The 19156-nt window shown below is 38.8% G+C and overlaps 1 protein-coding gene across 3 annotated transcripts in view; it reads left to right on the forward strand.

Moving 5' to 3' along the window:
• The window catches only part of pias1b (protein inhibitor of activated STAT, 1b), a 149661-nt gene that overhangs the window by 3259 nt on the left and 127246 nt on the right, over window positions 1–19156 (forward strand). The window contains exon 2 of one of the 3 annotated variants that reach the window (XM_052040529.1): window positions 4356–4433. The exons of the other annotated variants lie outside the window; for them this stretch is intronic. The gene's annotated coding sequence lies outside the window, so the exon portion shown is untranslated. The remainder of the gene's footprint in view (window positions 1–4355; window positions 4434–19156) is intronic. 3 annotated transcript variants of the gene reach the window in all.

The raw sequence follows: 19156 nt of genomic DNA on the forward strand, positions 1-19156 counted from the left end.
TACTGCGCTGTTTTTTGGAAAATAGTGCTGATAATTGATATGACATGTATGTCACTAAGTCATTATTATGATTATATGCTCAAAGGTACTGAAACTAAATGAAGAAAAATAGCAACAGGCCAGCCAAAATTTGTGTGGAGCTCAAAGCTAAAGTTTGAAAAATACAACTCTGCAGATGCTGGTATATTTTGGTCAGGCAACATTTCTGGAGAGAAAGTTAGCTATTCAGATCAATCACTTCTGAGGAAATATAGCAATTATGTGTCACCTCTAGATTTGGAATCCCACAAAAGTAACATTTCCAATGAAACTCTTCATAATTTAATAAACCCTCTTTCTGGTCATCATCAGCTACTTTTTCCTGTAGAAAGGAACTACCAAATGTGTTTTGCCTGTGCAGGTTGGAGATTGAAGGATTATGAAAGATTCTGCAATGTTGAATAACTTGGGTCATTGCAGTGAACTAATGGAGGGAAAAATACCTGTATAATTAAGATAATGGGATGCTTAGGTGGGACAAACACAGAATTGGGAGAGGTAGGTATTAAGTTTGAATAGATCAATTAGAAGTAGGGCTAGCCCGAGGGTTTTTTTTTACAAACTTCGATTTCGCCGGGAGAGGCTGGGAAAAGGTGAGCAGGAACTTCGCCAACCTTCCCCTACGTAGAAGGAGAATTGTATGTTTATGCCCCTGTGTTGGAGCAACTTGCCATCTGTTTTACAGAGTTGGTCTTGTGCTATTATGAAGAATTGATACAAAATTCATTCCATCAATTCATGGAATGTCCTTTTACTGCCTATGGCTGAAAATGTATTTGTTTAATTTACTGAGATATTCCAGCATTGTACTCGAGGTATCCATTCTCAGGAATGCTGTGTGCACTCATGAAGTTGACCTCTAACCTTGTGTCTTCTGGTTCAGTGATTGACAAGAGTTTTAAATTGAACTGCAGGTCTCCACTGAGTAAAGCAAATATTTGTTGCAGAAACTAACCTACACTAAAAACTTGTCTCATTACTTTAGCTTCAAATAATTCAAACAAATGTTGAATTTTGCATTTATTCCTTTCTCTCCTGAAGGCAAATGCTGCAGGTTGATTTCTCAAACCCCAGCAACATTCCTTTTCTAGCATTAAAATGTTTGTATGAGTCTAATCAATGACTGCCAGAAGGACACATTTTCCTGCATAAGTTGGTAGATACTGATTGAGCAAGAGCCTTCTTGGTGTTTCTTTGCACTGATGCTGCTTGTTCTCACATCTGGCTGAGTCTGACCAGTTATTGTGAAGATTTGGTGGGGGTGGGGCAGGGAGTGCTCCTGAGCCTGTCTGGCAATATTGGATGTTTTGCCTTCAAATCTATTAAATAGAGCTAATATAACTTGTGGGCCCCTGTCTTTTTTTAGCTGGGTCAGCCCTGTCAGTGAAATTATGTGAGAAACAATTATCATGAAGCTCATTAAATATATTGAGCACAATATTGCTAAGTTCTTAAAATAATGTTATGCTGTTATGATTATAGGGGCCAAAGGTTATGCTGACACCACAGTTTTGGTTGCATTAACTACCAAAAGTCTCTCACAATCTGCTTTTCGCTAATTATTCAGTTGTCTTCAATTAATTTAAATGTTGTTCTAAAATGTTGTCAGTAGTGAGTGATAAATTTTCCAATATTATCTGGGATTGTCTTAGTGTATGGGGTCTAGATGGGGTGGAATTTGTTAAAAGCACACAGGAAGGGTTTTTAAAGCTGTATGTAGAGAGCTCTACTAGGGAAGGAGCTGTTCTCAATCTTGGGGAATGAGGATGGGTAAAGTGGTGGAATTGTCTGTGGAGAAACCCTCTGAACAGTGACCACAGTAGAGTAAGCTTTAAGGTAGTTTTGGAAAAAGAAGGTTGAACCTAGAGTTATGGTCTTAAATTGGGGGGAGAGCTGACCTAAACAGTGTAAGGTAGAACCTGGAGAAATTAGGTTGGGAGCAGCTGCTAGAGGGGAAAAACATCCGATAAGTGGGAGGTGTTTAAAAGTGAAATAATAGTTTAGAGTTGGTATGTCCTTGTAGGGGTAAGAAGCAAAGACTGTAAGGTTAAGGAAGCTTGGTTAACAAAGGAAGTTGAGAGTTTGATCAAGAAAAAGGAGGAAATGTATGCCAGGCAAAGGAAATTGTTGTCAAATGTGATGTTTATAGTGGATTTGGGAGACATCTTAAGAAATCAGTTAGTTCAAAAAGGGGACATGAAATGACCCTGACCAATGGAATTAAAAATAATTCCAAAGCCTTTTTATAAATGTATTAATGGAAGAGGGTAGTTAAGGAAGGAATAGATCCCCTTAGGGACCAAAAGAGAAATCTTTGTGTGGAGCCAGAGGGTATGTATGGTGTCCTGAATGGACACTTTGCATCAGTATTTACCCAGGAGTTAGGAATGTGTGCATCAGGAAAGAGGGAGTGTTAGAGATATTGATGCACATTAAGGTGGACACATTCCCAGGGTTGGATGAAATCTGTCCCAGGGTGTTATGGGAAGCAAGGGAGGAGATTGCTGGGGTTCTGACGGAGATTTTTGCATCACCTTTGGCCATGGGTCAGGTACTGGAAGACTGGAAAGTAGTTCATGTTCCCCTATTCAAGAAGGGCAGTAGGGAAACCCAGGAAACTACAGGCCAGTGAGCCTTATGTCAGTAGTAGGGAAAGGAGGGATAGGATTTATGATCACTTGGAAAGGCAGGGACAGATAAGGGGGAGTCAGCATGGTTTTGTGCATGGGGAATCCTGCTCTCAAATCTGACTTTTTTTTTGAGGAGGTTACTTAGAACATTGAAGGCAAGGCAGTAGACGTGGTATACATGGACTTTAGCAAGGCTTTTGACAAGATCCTGCATAGTAGGCTGGTCCAGAAAGTTAGGGCACACAGGATCCAAGGTATTTTAGCAAACTGAATCCAAAACTTGGTGATGGGAGGTGGAGGGTTTTACTGACTGTAACCAGTGATGTACCATATGGACCTTTGTTTGACCCGGATGAGAATTACTGTGGTCTGGTTAGTTTGCTGATGACGTGAAGAATAGTGGAGTTGTAGATAGGATGGTTGACTAAGGATACAGGGGTGTAGATTAGCTGGAAAGTTGGGTGAAGAGGTGGCAGATGGAATTTAATCCAGACAAGTGTGAAGTAAATCTAAAACTGGCAGGGCATACAGGAAAGGGCAGGGACCTAAGAAGTGTTGATGTGCAAAGGGACTTTGGAGTGCAAGTTCATAGCTTCCTGAAAGTGGCACATGGGTGGATACGGTAGCGAAGAAGGTATTCAGCTTGTCTTCATGAGCAGGGGTATTGCGTATTGGTTGGACATGTTGCAGCTGTATAAGATGTTAGTCAGGCCACACTTGGAATATTGTGTGCAGTTCTGGTCACTGCATTATAAAAAGTATCTGATCGCAATAGAGCACAGAAGAGATTCACTGGGATGTTGCCTGGAATGGAGGGCTTTAATTACAAGGAGAGAGTGGGTAGGCTGGGATTGTTCTCACTGGAGTACAAGAGGCTGAGGGGCATCCTTAATAGTTTATCAAATCATGAGGGGCATAGATGGGTTAGATGGTCCTTTTTTTCCCAAGGGAAGGAGTCTAAAACTAGAGGATATAGGTTTGGTGTGAGAGGGAAATCTGAGGGGCAAGTTTTTACACACAGAAGGTGGTGGGTATATGGAACAAGCTGTCAGGAGTTGGTATGGGGCAGTACAATGTTTAAAAGGCATTTGGACAGGTACTTGGATAGGAAAGAAGGATATGGGCCAAATGCATGGAAAATGGGATTAGTGTAGATGGGTATTTTGGTTGGCATGGCAAGTTGGTCCAAAGGTCCTGTTTCCATTTTATATGACTGATTCTATGACTTGTAAATGGAGAACATTTTACTGCACAACAATTATTTCAGGACTTCTACAAGCAGTTTGCACTGATCATTCGTGGTATGAGCAACAGTATATTTAAAGATAAATTTATGATATTACAACTAACATAAGTATTGCAATGATTATTCAATTAGTGAGGGGCATAAATAGTCACAAATTGTAATGTTACTTTCAATGCCTAAATTATGTGAATAAAAGTTAGTGGAATGGTATTGATATTTAGAAAAGCTGGCTACATTCTTAAGAATTTGGGGAAAAGTACAGATCTAAAATACCATCCCCAATTTAAGTCAGCAATTCATTGGCAAAATATTAGGAAATGACACTAGAAATAGTAAGACTGATCCCAAGTATTAGGGAGGTGAATTAGGAATAAAGATCGAAGGAACTGAAGAAGTCTAGTAAGGAAGTCCATGCCCTTTTCTTTTGTCTATTATTGCAGGTTGAAAGAATTAGTTTCCTACTAATGAAGGTGGAGATTACTGGTGGTACTCATCAGAAGGGAAACTGAGCAATATGGGTAAGCATTAGAACCTATTAATGTAAAAGATTTCAGGTTGAGATAGTAGAAGAGAATGGTTAAGAGGATCACACTAATATTTAACAAATTTTTAATAAATTGGAAAACTGAAGCAAGTGAAAATGCTGTCAGAATTGAGCATATCAGCCAGCTTTTGTAAGCAGGATCAGTGCTGAAATTTTAGTGCAAGTTGCATTCTATCTTCTGTATTATGGAATTTGAGCACTTTTTTGAGTATTTCACATGCACATTGATGGCACCCAGTTAGGATGCTAACCTATTGACTTAGGTGTACATATTGCTCAAAACCAACAATATGCTCCTAATATAATTTCACTGAGTGATTAAGACTATGTAATAAGGCTGTAAGGGCTTTTAATTTCCTTTCAATCAGATCTGTCTTCCTCTAGGTTTAAAATTTTGATTTTGTGCTAAGGATGTTTAGCTACTGTTTCCAAGGGTATAGTCTAAATATTTGCTAATATGACAATGTTCATGCTTGCAGCAGTCTAACTTCTGATTTTTGTTTACTGTAAATACAGAAAATTCAGTATTTTTTCCACTGCCTGTTATGCAGATTTATTTCAAGACCCATATGTCTAGTTAGTTACCTCTTCAGTCTTTGGGGTTATGGTATCAATACTTAATGTAATAAGGTGCCTTCACTATTATAAAATGGGACCTCCTTGAATTGTTGTTATGGAAACTGATTTCAGGAATGTGTGATCAGACTGTATGTTGCACATAATTATTCTGTGAATCTTGTTTGGATTTGGCCTGTTTGGACAAACTGCCTGCATGTAGCCAGAAGGTATGCTAGCCTCAACTGGACACTGCTTCTGGCTTACCTTTGATTCTGGGGAAAATCGCCTACTGAAGTGGCTGATTCTCCAGAGGTAATTGGTTGATTTCTACTTCAGTTTGGCTAGTGAAGCTGTGGTGGCTATTAATGAGAACACTGTTAAATGAAGGGACCAAAAAAAACTAGTACAAGGTGAGTTTAACATAACAAAATGCACAGCTTTAGTTTTCTGGAGCTCTGAATATGAAGCATTCATTTTAGCAAGTAAACTACACAGCATTAACTTTCAATGCTTGTGCTGAGTAATTTGGAAACATCAATTTTAATCATTTTAGAGGTGGATATAGGTCTTGGAAATACTGCATTATTTTGAAACTCTTCCAGTAATGCTACATTTTATCTCTCAACCCTTTCAAAAGTTAAACTAACAATTTGTAGCCACTTGTATATTGACCCGGCCATACATCAAGCCTTTCAGTTTGTCTTTGTATCTGGTCTCTTGCACTGTAGGGATGATTCTGGATGGTCTTCCTTCTCTGGTTTTCCACACTGAATGCTTTAAGTACCATATTCTGGTTACTATCATAAGAGCTGAACTTCATATTCCATTTTGAATAATTCCTTTTTAGCTTATTTATCTTACTCTTTTATTTCCATGATGTCAGCAAATTTATAAACAGTTTTTAACCTTTCCATCTAGTTTAATTTTATTAAGAACCTTTCACCTATAAAAGTCCAGGGAGCAATCCCAAGGGAACTCCCTAGTTACCACTGCTAAGCTGTAACAATGTTGCTGTTATTTAATAACTTTTATTGCCACTTTTCAATTTCACCAAGGTTGCATATTTTGTCATTAGGCATTCAATTGATGGCTTATCAGTTGTTTAGAATGTTAACTTCCATCACCATGTTGAAGTACATCATCAATAACACATGTATGTCAAAGTTTTCATTAAAAGGAAAGTTGGTTCTATTTTTCCTTCTTTCCTCTTCTAGAGTTACTGGCTTGTACTATTTTACCAGTGCTGGCCACCTTCCGGCACCTTGCCAGTGTTGACATTTTGCCTAGTGAATATTACTGGGTTCTTTGACCAGTGGACAAACGTAGTTGATCCCAACCCTCTACTATGCTTGTGCATTTTTAACCACTTATGGGATGGAAAACCATTTGGGTGCCAGTTCTTGCCGATATCAGCCATTTCAGTACAAATTGGACTGCTGATATTACTTAGATGATATTTCTCTTTGGTCACCATAGCTTCAGCACTAGGAACAACTCTCAACAGTGTAGAATCAGTTTGCCATGGTTATGCTGTACTACTACCAGTATGTCACTGATGTGTGGATGGCTTTCTTGAGTGAAAAGTGAATAATGTCTTAACTTAATGTCAGTTGGGTTTGTTGTTTCTGGCAGCTGTTTAGCTTTCAATTTGGAGACTTGACCACAACAATCTTCAATACCTCTGTAGTACTGAGGGAGTGCTACAGTGTTGGAGGTGCTTAAGTAAAGGCCCTTTTTGCTCTTTCAGATGGAGATGTAAAAGATCCCAGAGTGCTGTTTTGTAGAAGAGCAGCAGAATCCTCCCTGATGTTCTGCCCAATATTTATCTTAACATCACAAAGACTGATCTCTTGGTCATTATTACTTTGTAGCTTGTGGGAGTCTGCTATGTGTAAATTGGATGCTGCCCTTCCTAACCAGCTACAACTTGAACGTTTTGTATTCTGAAGTGCTTTAGAATAGCCAAGAGTCAGGAAAATCTGTGTTTTAGTCCTTGAGTAATATCTTTATCAACTAATAATTTTATGAGAGTTGATCTTTAAGTAAAAGACAATGAGTGACCAAAGTCTGATTCCAAATACTTGTCCTTTGTGCCTTTCCCCTATGCAACATCTGTTTTCAACCTGATTTCAGAAGCTGCATATAGAAAAATTTACTGCTTAGTCACAAATCAATTACTGGTATAATTAGGAAACAATTAACTTTTTGACCATCTTCATGTGTAGCAATTTAATTAACATCAGGGCTGCAATTTGTGCTAAATGAAGAATTCTGACGTGATTTTAGATGAGGGGGAGAACTATAATAGAATCAACCCAGAAGTTGCTAGGTGCTTACATGTAATCTTATGCCATAGTTATTGATTTCAAGGATGGTCTTGCATTCATCTGTGATCTGTTAAATTATGTACTCAGTTGATCTTTACTGCTACATGCAAGAGGGGAAAAAACTGTTCAGATGTTTGTCAGTTGTGTGTTTGTGGTGCAATTTTCCCCAATCCTCTGTAGCATCTGCACTCTTTGTAAAAGTTACTGCCTTTTAACACTTATTCAAATGACAACTATTGCAGTGGAACAATGGAGTACTTGGAGTGCTCTAGAGAGAGGAAAGTAATCAGCAGGTCTTTGCTTAAGCTGCAGACAAAACCAGCCACTATCGTGTTGATTAATGTCTTCAATGGTTGAGGGTGTGGACGAAGTGAGGAATTCATTAGAGCTATGCACAAAAAGCAGTTTTTGCATTGAGTATAATATAACTAAAATGGAATATGTTTTTGAGTGAGCATCTGTATTGGCTTTTGGAACCAGAGTTATTTTGTTTAAAGACATGAGTCACAATATAGTGAAAACAGAATGGAAAATGATTGACCAGTTCATTCCTAAGAGCTTAGAATTGCTTTAAAAGGGTTATAACAATTCCAACTTGAATGTTCACTGGTGCCAATGAGTAGTGCAATCAGGATGCTATCATAACCCATAAGTAATCGAAGTTTGAACCTAAAATGGTGACTATTATAATCTTTAATTTTATCCCTTTTGTCAAGTGGCACATGCAGTTTAATACCAAAAAATATGATGCATTTTGACAGAATGAATAAAGAGACAATTTAGACTAAGTGGCACAGCTCTGAGGAATATGCAGCAACAAAAGGATCTGGGTGATTATGTACATAAATCTTTGGAAGTGGCATGGCTTGTTGACTAGTTATTAAAGTATATGGGAATCTGAGATTCATAGGTATTGGATTAAAAAAATTATGTTGAACCTGCATAAGAGACTAATCTAGCCATAACTAGATATTGCATCTAATTCCAGTAATCCAGCTTTAGGAAGGATGTGAAGGTCTAGAAAGTGCAGAAAAGATTAATAAGAATGGCTCAATGGGTGAGGGATTTCAGCTGGAGGTTAGAAGAATGTGGTATTGTTCTCCTTGGAGCAGAGAAAGTTGAGAAAAGATTTGATAGATGTGTAAAACTTCATGGCTGGTTTAGTAGAGGGTTGAATGGATGGAGCCTGTTCCCATTAGTGGAATGTTCAAGGACTAGAGGCACAGATTTAAAGTAAAAAAAACGAGGAAATGTGGAGGAAATACAGTAGTTAAAAAGCTGAAACTCACTGCCTGGAAGGATGGTGGAAATGCAATCAATCAGGAGTTTCAATAGGGAATCGGGCAGGCAGAGAAGAGAAGATGATTTGCAGGGCAATGGGGAGATGTGACTGATGGGATTGTTCTACAGGGAACTGACATGGACTGGATGGGCAGAATGACCTCTTGTGCTATAACAATTTTATGAATCCCCCATTCCATCCATTGACGTTTGTGCACTGTATATTCTCTATACTTCTGAATTACGTTGAAAGCTGAAGAATCATTACCTCCTTCATGAGGTTATATTTTAGGCTTTGATTAAAAAAGGCAATAAAATCTCTAGTTAGAGCATGTTAGGCAAACTATATTTTTGCTTTATACATTTGAGTCCACAGTCTAGTCATATGGATGCTGTTGGCTCCATGGAACAATCTATCCAGTTAGTTTATTTCCTCTCTTAATCTGATACCTATTTGTATCTTACAATTTGTAATGAATTTTACTTGTGGTGGGCTATTTCATGAACTTAAAACGCCTGTTTCCCTTAAAAGAAATTCTAAACTTGTCCTTCTGTTTTCTGTTAATATATTCCCTGGAGCTATCATTCTGTCAACTGAAGTAAATTAACTGCTATATTCGTATCAACATTCCTGGGTTGCTAGAGTCAGAGCATATCAGTGTGGAAAATTCCCATCGCACATCAGCTTGACTCCCTATGGACCAATTGAAGCCCTTTACTTTCTCTCAATTGTATTTGTATCCAAATTATTTTGATACTAATTAGAATATGAATTTTAATACTTTGGTAATAAGTTTCAATGGAAAACTTTTAAGTTGCTTAATACTTTATGCTTGAATGCCAACTAAAGGGTAATTAGAATGCAGTTTTGTTTTAGTATGTTTAAAACAAATTACACATCCATTTTCCTTGGCTGTACTGTATTTGCCTGTCTAAGTAATTTGGAAACAATCTGCAGTAAGTAAAGCACGTTCTTCGCAGGGTGAGGTGACAGACCTGTGCTCTGATTTTAAAAAGTCATTAATCTGAAATGTTTATCTTGTTGCCTGAGTTTCCAGCTTTTTCTGTTTTTTATTTCTGTATTCTATTTCTGCGGAACTCAAACAGACTTCATTTAGGTAGGAGCTGTGGTTAAATTTTTTGGGAACTAACAAAGTTGAATTTGATATCCTTGTTTGAAGAAAATGGGCTGTCACACCTCTTACAAACTTTGCAAATCACAAGTAAAAGTATTTGCAATAACTCCCTTTGTTTTGAATAATGTAATTCAGACAACTGTCTTTGTAATCCTTTCACTAGTGTTCTGTTATCCACTGGTCAGCCCAATAACAGTAACTACCTCCTAACTTGATGCATTGCATTTATTTTTGTTTACCTTGTCATAAAAATATGAAATACTGATCATTTTGGTAAAGAAGCATAATTAACCTAAGAGTTGGTGTACAAAAATGGGCAGGTTTGGCAAAAAAAGTCTTGAAATAGTAAGAGATGTGTAAATTTGTGTGTGTGAGACATAATGCTCTTGTTATAAGAGAACATATACTTTAGAATTGTAAAGATCTGTTGTGAATAGCCTGCCTTAATTTCAGATTGTTGCCAGGGATTGAGAGAGTTGTACAATTACTGGAAATTTCAAAATTTATAAGAAAGTTACTAAATCTACCTAAAACAATAGTTAGCATTTTGGAATGTATAATGGTAACATTTGCAGTTTCACAAGCTATCTTTACTGAAACACAAGCTACAGTTTTTGCCATGTACCTGTGTTTATGGCCTCTGTCAATCATTAAAAATCCCAACAAACCGGCTGTTTGTATGTGTTAATCCAACAATGGAAAAATACTGAAAATAGAATGAATATTGAAAAATACTCCTCTAGCCAGGCAGAGTCTATATTGAGAGAGCTAAAATTTCAGGTATTGACATTCCTCTCAGAGAATGGAAATCGTCAACAGTGAAAGCATCTGCAGATCATAGTATTTCGAGCTTAAACATGAATTCCACATTCTCAAGACTTTCCTCCACCAAAAAGAATGGAGATTTGTATATTCAAATGGTTGTATACACCTTGCATAAATGACAAAAGACATTATACAAAATTTCTAATTCAGTCTTCATAACTAGCAAGTTATCTTAGTTGCAACATCAACTACTTTTGTTTATAGTGGAAACTTGCAATTAATGGTCATAAAATCTTGCTAATCTCTATGGCATTATCTATGAAATTGAGACAAAAGTGTGTAGTCATCAGATATTTTGGGGATAATCAGAGCACATTCACAAATTTATAATGGAAACTGCCTTGAACTGTACTCAAGGTTTATTGCTATGGGTACTATCTCTGTGGTGGAATTCACTGATTTGAAGAGTCCTAATAAAGTGGTGTTTGTAGGAAACGAGCATCAAAAATATTTTTGTATTATAATTGAAAAACTTCAATTTCCTTTTCACATTTAAGATGGGAAGTTGTAATTACATGTTAATAGGCAGTTTCTATTATAAATTGTGACTTTCAAAAGGAAACTGAATTATCTCTGCATGTCCATGTTGAGCAATGCCCTCCTAACCATACATTGTTGCAAGACTTGTTTGATTTCCTATGTGTATAGTGTCAACTAACATGTATATTTAAATTTTAATCAAAGTTCAGATAGCTGCATTTGTTTGTATTGATGAAGGAAGGGACAAAAAGGAATGGGTTGAAATGGTGTTTTACGTTGCATGGTAAAATTGTCGAAAGGGCATGTCTTTTCTGGTGTAGAGTGAATTATGGGATATAAGCCATTGGTTTTCTTACTGTGCTATGCTTCCATAGCTGCAGCGATGTAGTTTTGAACATTGAAGCTTAATTTTGACACATCCTAAAGTTCACACTTTCTAAAATCAAATTTTGTTCTCTTTAATTGTATTTTCTTTTCATAATATTAGTAGACTGGTAATTGAGGCATGTATCCCAAAAAAAAAACAAAATTTTAAAACAAATTGCGGAATTAACTCTCAAGTTAGACAAAGTGTGCTCGAAGCAATTAAACAATGTGGATGAAGGTCAGAGGATTAGTTTCTGGCCCATGGTGTGAGCTTGTCTAAGCTGACCAGAGACTTTGTGCCAGTCAACCCCCTGCATCTCTAGCCAGGAACTGAGAAACTGTTATTTCTGCTCCCAATTACTATCCATTGGAAGATGAGCATCTGGCCAGAATCTGACTTGACTGTGCTGTGCAGATTAATAGCCTGCTGACTCTTGGTATCTCTTTTGTGAGAGTTGGTGTTGGCCTTTTACTGCTTGTGCAATTGCAGTCTAGCAACAGTTGGTGTTTTCAGGACAAGAACGAGTTAAATATTTCAATAAACGGTATTTGCAAAACATAGTCAACCTAAATCCGAAGGTTATTTGATGTGAGCCTGGAGGATAATGAGCTGCTTGTGCCAGGGAATAACCATGATTGAGTTTATTTTTAGATTTGAATATACTGGCTAAGTTAATTGTGTTTGGATTTAGAACATAGAACATTACAGCACAGTACAGGCCCTTCGGCCCACGATGTTGTGCTGACATTTTATCCTGCTCTAAGATCTACCTAACCCTTCTGTCCCACATAGCCCTGATTCATGATTTGGTAGGAATATGTTTACATTGTGATGTATGAAATTTGCATGTTAATTAAACTCTAGTCATATTTTGGTAACTGGTAATGTTTAACTGTATTTCTCATTGGATCTTGTACTCCATTTCATTATTTCAACAGTTCGGGGATTTAACCAGTGGATAAATAGATGACAGTGTCAAACAGGCCAGTGCCCTTTTCTGGGAACATAGCTTGTGTGATGCATTCTAATAAGTGAGTGGATATCTATTTTAAACACTGGCATACAGATTATGTCAGTCCCGGCATCTGCAGTCCTTTTTCTCTAATTTGTTAATTTTGATATTTTAATAATCAAGTAAATGGGATTTAAGAATGGATTAAATCTGAGAATCCTGGCTTTTACTATGAAGTAACATCTTTGCAATTGGCCTGATGAATCACTTGCATGCATAGCACCTAAGCATTAGGTAGATTGAGGGTATTAAAGATATATAAGTAATATTCTTGATTTTCTTTCTCAGGCAGAATATGAGAAATTAGTTTTCCCTTGAGGGAATTGGTAGGTGGCATGTGAGGGAAGAACATAGAATAATTATAAAATTCTATAAAATTATCAAACTTTAAATATTTTGCATGGATGCTGCCTTGCATTTCCACATTTTTTTTTATTGTTCATCCCACGTTTTTAGCATTTGCTGTATTTTTGTTACAAAGCACATTATATGCTGCCGAACAGAGTTGCTGTTTTGTGACAGAAAATTGAACTCGTGCAGTTTGAGGAATGTTTGATTTTTGTTCAACATGATAAACTGTCAGTACTTGCTGTTATAGTTGTGTGACTGTTTATAATAAAAGCTGTCAGTTTTGTGGTAATGGAACTAATTTGCATACACTATTGGTAAATCAAATAAATTGGTTTATTATTGTCACGTACAAAGGTACAGTGAAAAACTGTTTTGCATGCCATAGTCATATCAGTGCATTGAGGTAGCACAAGGGAAAACAACAATGCAGAATGTGTTACAGTTACAGAAAGTGCAGGAAGACAATAAGGTGCAAGGCCATAATGAGGTAGATTGTGAGAGCAAGAGTCCATTTTATCCTACAAGGGGACTGTTCAATAGTCTTATAACAGCAGGATAGAAGCTGTCCTTGAGCCTGGTGGTACTTGCTTTGTGGCCTTTGTATGTTCTGCCCGATGGGAGGGAGTAAGAATGTCTGGGGTGGCTGGGGTCTTTGATTTTTTGGCTGCTTTACTGAGACAGCAAGAAGTGTAGACAGAGTCCGTGGAGGGGAAGCTGGTTTCCGCAATGTGCTGAGCTGTGTTCTACAACTCTGCAGTTTCTTGCGGTCATGGGCAGAGCAGTTGCCATACCAAGCTGTGATGTATCCAGATGGGATGCTTTCTATGGTGTGTCGATTTTAAAAATTGCTGAGGATCAAAGGGGACATGCTAAATTTCTTTAGCCTCCTGAGGAAGTAGAAGTGTTGGTGCGCTTACTTGGCCATGGCGTCTGTGGTTGGACCGCGACAAGTTATTGGTGATGTTCACTCCTAGGAACTTGAAGCTCTTGACCCTCTACTGTTGATGTAAACAGCGCATGCAAACCCCCTTTCCTTTCCTGAAGTCAATGACCAGCTCTTTTGTTTTGTTGACATTGAGGCAACTAGGCTCTCCTTCCTGTACTCTGATTCATTGTTATTTGAGATTTGTCCCACTACAGTGGTGTCATCTGCAAAATTTCTCGATTGAGTTAGAGCAGAATCTGGCCACGCAGTCGTGAGTGTATAGGGAGTTAAGTAGGGGGCTGAGGACACAGCCTTGTGGGGTACCAGAGATAATTGTGGCAGAGGTGTTGCTCCCTATCCTTATTGCGGTCTGTTGGTCAGGAAGTCAAGGTTCCCGTTTCAAAGGGAGGTGTTGAAGTTCCAGGTCCAGGAGTTTGCAGCTGTTTGCTTGCAATTATAGTATTGAAGATGGAGCTGTAGTCAATAAATAATAGTCTAATGTAGGTCCCTTTTACTGTCCAGATGCTCCAGAGATGAGTGTAGGGCCAGGGAGATGGCATCTGCCATGCACCTGTTACGGCAGGAGGTGAATTCCATTGGGTCGGTTGTCTGGGAGGCTGGAGTTGATGTATGCCATGACCAGCCTCTCAACACTTCATGATGGTGGATTTCAGAGCAATTGGGTGGTAGTTATTAAGGCATGTTGCCTTATTTTTCTTGGGTACTGGGATGTTAGTGGTTTCAAAGCAGGTGGGAACCTCAGATTGAAGTAGGGAGAGGTTAAAAATGTCTAAGTATCCCTGCCAGCTGATCTGTGCAGGATCTGAAGACATGGCCAGGGACTCCATCTGGGTCAGATGCTTTCTGCAGATTCACTCTCCAGAAGACTGATCTAACGTCTGCAACGGTGACTGTGGGTACAGCTATATTGAAGGCTGTCAGGGCAGGTGGTGACATTCCATTCCCCTTCTGTTCAAAATGTGCATAGAATGCATTAAGCTCATCAGGAGGGGATGTGCTGTTGTTGGTGATGCTGCCTGACTTTGCTTTGTAGATCATTATAGCATGAATCTTAAAGTGATTTTACAGATTGTAGGGTTAACTAAATGGCTGGAGGGTCACAGGTGGTTCCTTCTGTGGAGTTGTTAAAACATTGGAGAATTGATCAATTTTTAACACACCTTTTTCAGATTGCAACTTATCCAATAATTGAGATTGAAGCCTGGACAGAAATTTGAATGGAACTTGATGGTCAAGAAAATGGGGTGGCACCGTAGCGTAGCAGTTAGCGCGACACTATTACAGCGCTAGCGATCGGGGTTCGATTCCTGTCGCTGTCTGTAAGGAGTTTGTACGTTCTCCCCGTGTCTGCGTGGGTTTCCTCCGGGTGCTCCGGTTTCCTCCCACATTCCAAAGACGTACGGGTAGGTTAATTTGGGTTTAAAATGGGGGGTGCCGACTCGGGCCAGAAGGGCCTGTTACCACGCTGTAAATAAAATTTTTAAAAAAATTTAAATTTAAAAATGTCTTATTGTAAAAGACATATTACTAAGGCATAGATGTGTTTTACTGTACTATTCTAGCATATAAAATAAATCACTGGGAGGGTTACTGTGATATAATGGCAACCTGGGGTGCCTGTAATGTTCATGAAATGGTTCATATGCTCCACATGCTAAGATCTCCTAGGACTGATTCTAAGTCTGTATTGAGTGAGCTGGCTAGCGAGGCAAAATAAGGGACTGATTTGATTTGTTTTTGATACTGAATTTTGCCTGCTGGAAAGCCTGCATGTATGGAAATTAGGTGAGCTGATTTGGCTGTCTTATTCCCAAATAAATTGGCCTATATAGCAAATTTATTTATGTATTGCATATTACTCTCGGTAAATATCCATACCAAAAATAGTCAAGTGGTGTCACTAGGATTTCAGAAAGTCTAAAAGAATGTGAAATTTTCTCAGCAGCAAGGTTTCTTCCCTATTAGCAATTCGTAAACCAGTGTCTATTCAGTTTTGAAGCTCTCGTTGTATATATTACTTTTCACATTTTCTGCTCCAAATTCAAATCTCTGAAAAATGTATTTCAATTCAAATCTTGAAATAAAAGTGAATTCAAGTCAGCTATTGAAAATGACTGTAAATGGTTTGAAGTGATGGATCAAGGTACAGTAGAACTCCAATAATCTGGCATTTGATTGTTTGGAAATTTTGATATCCTGGCATCTGGAATATGAGTAGGGAATCCAGAGCTGGGTGTGCAGCCAGAGCCTCTGGTCTGGAATGTGGCTGGGGTCAAGGTGGGAATGTGGGCTGAATATTCGGCTGGAACTGAGGTTGGGGTCCAGAACATCAGGAGTCAGGAAGGTGAGTAGGTTTGCAGCTGGAGTAGGGGTACAGATATTTAAACTGAGTTCACTGAAAATTTATTATACCACAGTCTATAACATTGTTTGAAGTGAAATTGTGTTTGGGTATTAATAGGAGTAAAATTCAATAGTCTAGAAAATCTGCAAGTCTGGTGCTACCAAAGTTCCAGGTGTGCTGGATTATCAGTTCAGTGTTTTGAGTGTCTTCATCTTGTGATTGATACTAGCTGGGAGGGCATGTTGTGATGAAGATATTTGGGGTCTGCAGCATGATATTGGTAGGTTGAATGAGTGGGCTAATGGAGTTCAGTGTAGCAAAGGGCAAGATTTTTATGTCATACATTTTGGTAAGATGGATCTAAATACTATCATCTAAATGTAGAAAGATGAGCAAAGTACAGATGGATCTGGGTGCAAAAAGTTAGCAAGTGGTTAGAAAGGCAAATGGTGTATTGGACTGCTATTGCAAGAGGGCTGGGGTTTAGAAATAGAAGTATTACAATTGTCTAAGGTACTGGTGAGGCAACACCTTGAGTACATTGCACGGATTTGCTCCCTGCATTTAAGAGAGGATATACTGGCATTGGGATCATTGATGGATTAAAACATCAAATTTGTCAAATTAGCCATTCTTGCGTGAATCTATCCAGTGAGTATTGATAAGCTATTCAACCATTACCACCAATATAAGTCTTTTGCTAATGATCACTTTACTTATATGGTTAATTTGTCATTCCCTTTGTCTGCAAGGTTGCACTATCTCCACTGCTGCCCTGACTCTGAACTGACTCAAAAAAACATTGAGGATTATACCTGACCTTGTATTTATTTTTGCTCAGTGCAGGCAGCCACTCATTAAATCATTTAATAACTTAAAGCTGCTGTCTTGCAGTGCTTTTCAAGGACTTTGGTCAGTTGTCCTTAAGAATTATGGTTATTTTCTCAGATTTGATTTAATCTTTGTTCCAAATTTGTCACTTCCCCCCACCCTGCCAAACCAATGTCGGAATGACATTGTGGCCGTTTTACTGGATCAGTGATCTGGAGGCGTGGGTTAATAATCCTAAATATTATGAAATCAGCTGTAGAAAGTGGACAAGTGAGGCTAATGGAGAAGGTGAGGAGACATGGGATCCAAGGGGACATTGCAGTGTGGATCCAGAGCTGGCTGGCCCACAGAAGGCAAAGAGTGGTTGTCGAAGGGTCGTATTCTGAGTGGAGGTCAGTGACCAGTGGTGTACCTCAGGGATCTGTACTGGGACCCTTACTCTTTGTGATTTTTATAAACGACTTGGATGAGGAAGTGGAGAGGTGGGTTAGTAAGGTTGCGGATGACACTAAGGTTGGGGGTGTTGTGGATAGTTTGGAGGGCTGTCAGAGGTTACAGAGGGGCATAGATAGGATGCAGAGTTGGGCTAAGAAGTGGCAGATGCAGTTCAACCCAGATAAGTGTGAAGTTGTTCATTTTGGTAGGTCAAGTGTTGGCGGAATACAGTATTAATGGTAGGACTCTTGGCAGTGTGGAGGATCAGAGGGATCTTGGGGTCAGAGTCCATAGGACACTCAAAGCGGCTGCGCAGGTTGACTCGAAGGCATGTGATGTATTGTCCTTCAATCGGGGAATTGAATTTAGGAGCCGTGAGGTATTGTTGCAGCTATGTAGGTCCCTGGTCAGACCCCACTTGGAGTATCATGCTCAGTTCTGGTCACCTCACTACAGGAAAGATGTGGAAGCCATAGGGAGGGTGCAGAGGATATGTACAAGGATGCTGCCTGGAATGCGGAGCATGCCTTATGAAAGCAGACTGAGGGAACTTGGCCGTTTCTCCTTGGAGAGATGCAGGATGAGGGGGGACCTGATAGGTGTATAAGATGATGAGAGGTATTGATAGGGTAGATAGTCAGAGGCTTTTCCCCAGGGCTGAATTGGTGGCCACAAGAGGACATAGGTTTAAGGTGCTGGGGAGTAGATATAGAGGAGATGTCGTGGGTAAGTTTTTTTTACTCAGTGGTGAGTGCGTGGAATGGGCTGCCAGAAACTGTAGTAGAGGCTGATATGATAGGGTCTTTCAAGAGACTGTTAGATAGGTACATGGAGTTGAGTAAAATAGAGGGCTGTGGGTAAGCCTAGTAATTTCTAGGGTAGGGACATATTCGGCACAGCTTTGTGGGCTGAAGGGCCTGAATTGTGCTGTAATTTTTCTATGTTCTAAGTGATCATGAAACATGCTACCTGGTATTGGAGTGAGGGAAGGCAAATTGCTGTCCTATGACATTTTTGTGATGCCTTTTCCATGAAGAAGTTGACTCTAGCTATGCCACTTGAGGTGTTTAAACTACCCATTTGCATGAAGTTGCCTGGTTATTTTTTAAACTGGATACTTCCCTTGCTGATAACACTATTTGTCTATGCTTAATTGCACCTTGAAGTAAATTGGCTTGCTAGACTTTTTCAATGGCAATTGTGTAGATGGGTCTGGAATTGCATACATACTTGGGGTGATGGATTTACTCCCTTGAACAGTGTTATTAAACTGGTAGTTTTTACTACAACCTGGTGGTTTCATGGATCTCATTACTAGGTCTGGCATTTTTTAATTTCTAGGGTTTAATTGAATTGATTACTTTTCAGCTACTTTTGGGGGTTGAATGTCTCTGGGTTATAAATCCAGGACTTCAGGTTACTGCTCCAGTAATTTAACCACTTTGCTGCCATTCTCTTCCCCCACTGCCCCCCATTTTTTTAAAAAAAAGTGTAATATCAAGAGTTTTATGCGAAATTAGGCAAACTATTGATCCCCTTTAGTTATATGTGTTTCCAATTGCTGATCAAATATGCCAGGGGAATAAGTTGAGCAACCATTTGAAGAATAGGCCATCCTAGACTGAATGTGGTGTAATGAGACATTAGTAATTTTGTTGTGTAAAAACCCCTTGGGAAGGAGCAACTATAATATAGTAAAATTCTCCATTGAGATAACAGTAATGTAGTTGAATATGATAACTGCCCACATTTAGTTATTGGGAATTGCTGTATCAGAGAGATTCCCTTAGTTCTATACATACCT

Source organism: Pristis pectinata, chromosome 28 (genome assembly GCF_009764475.1).
Source record: "Pristis pectinata isolate sPriPec2 chromosome 28, sPriPec2.1.pri, whole genome shotgun sequence".
Lineage (NCBI taxonomy): Eukaryota > Metazoa > Chordata > Chondrichthyes > Rhinopristiformes > Pristidae > Pristis > Pristis pectinata.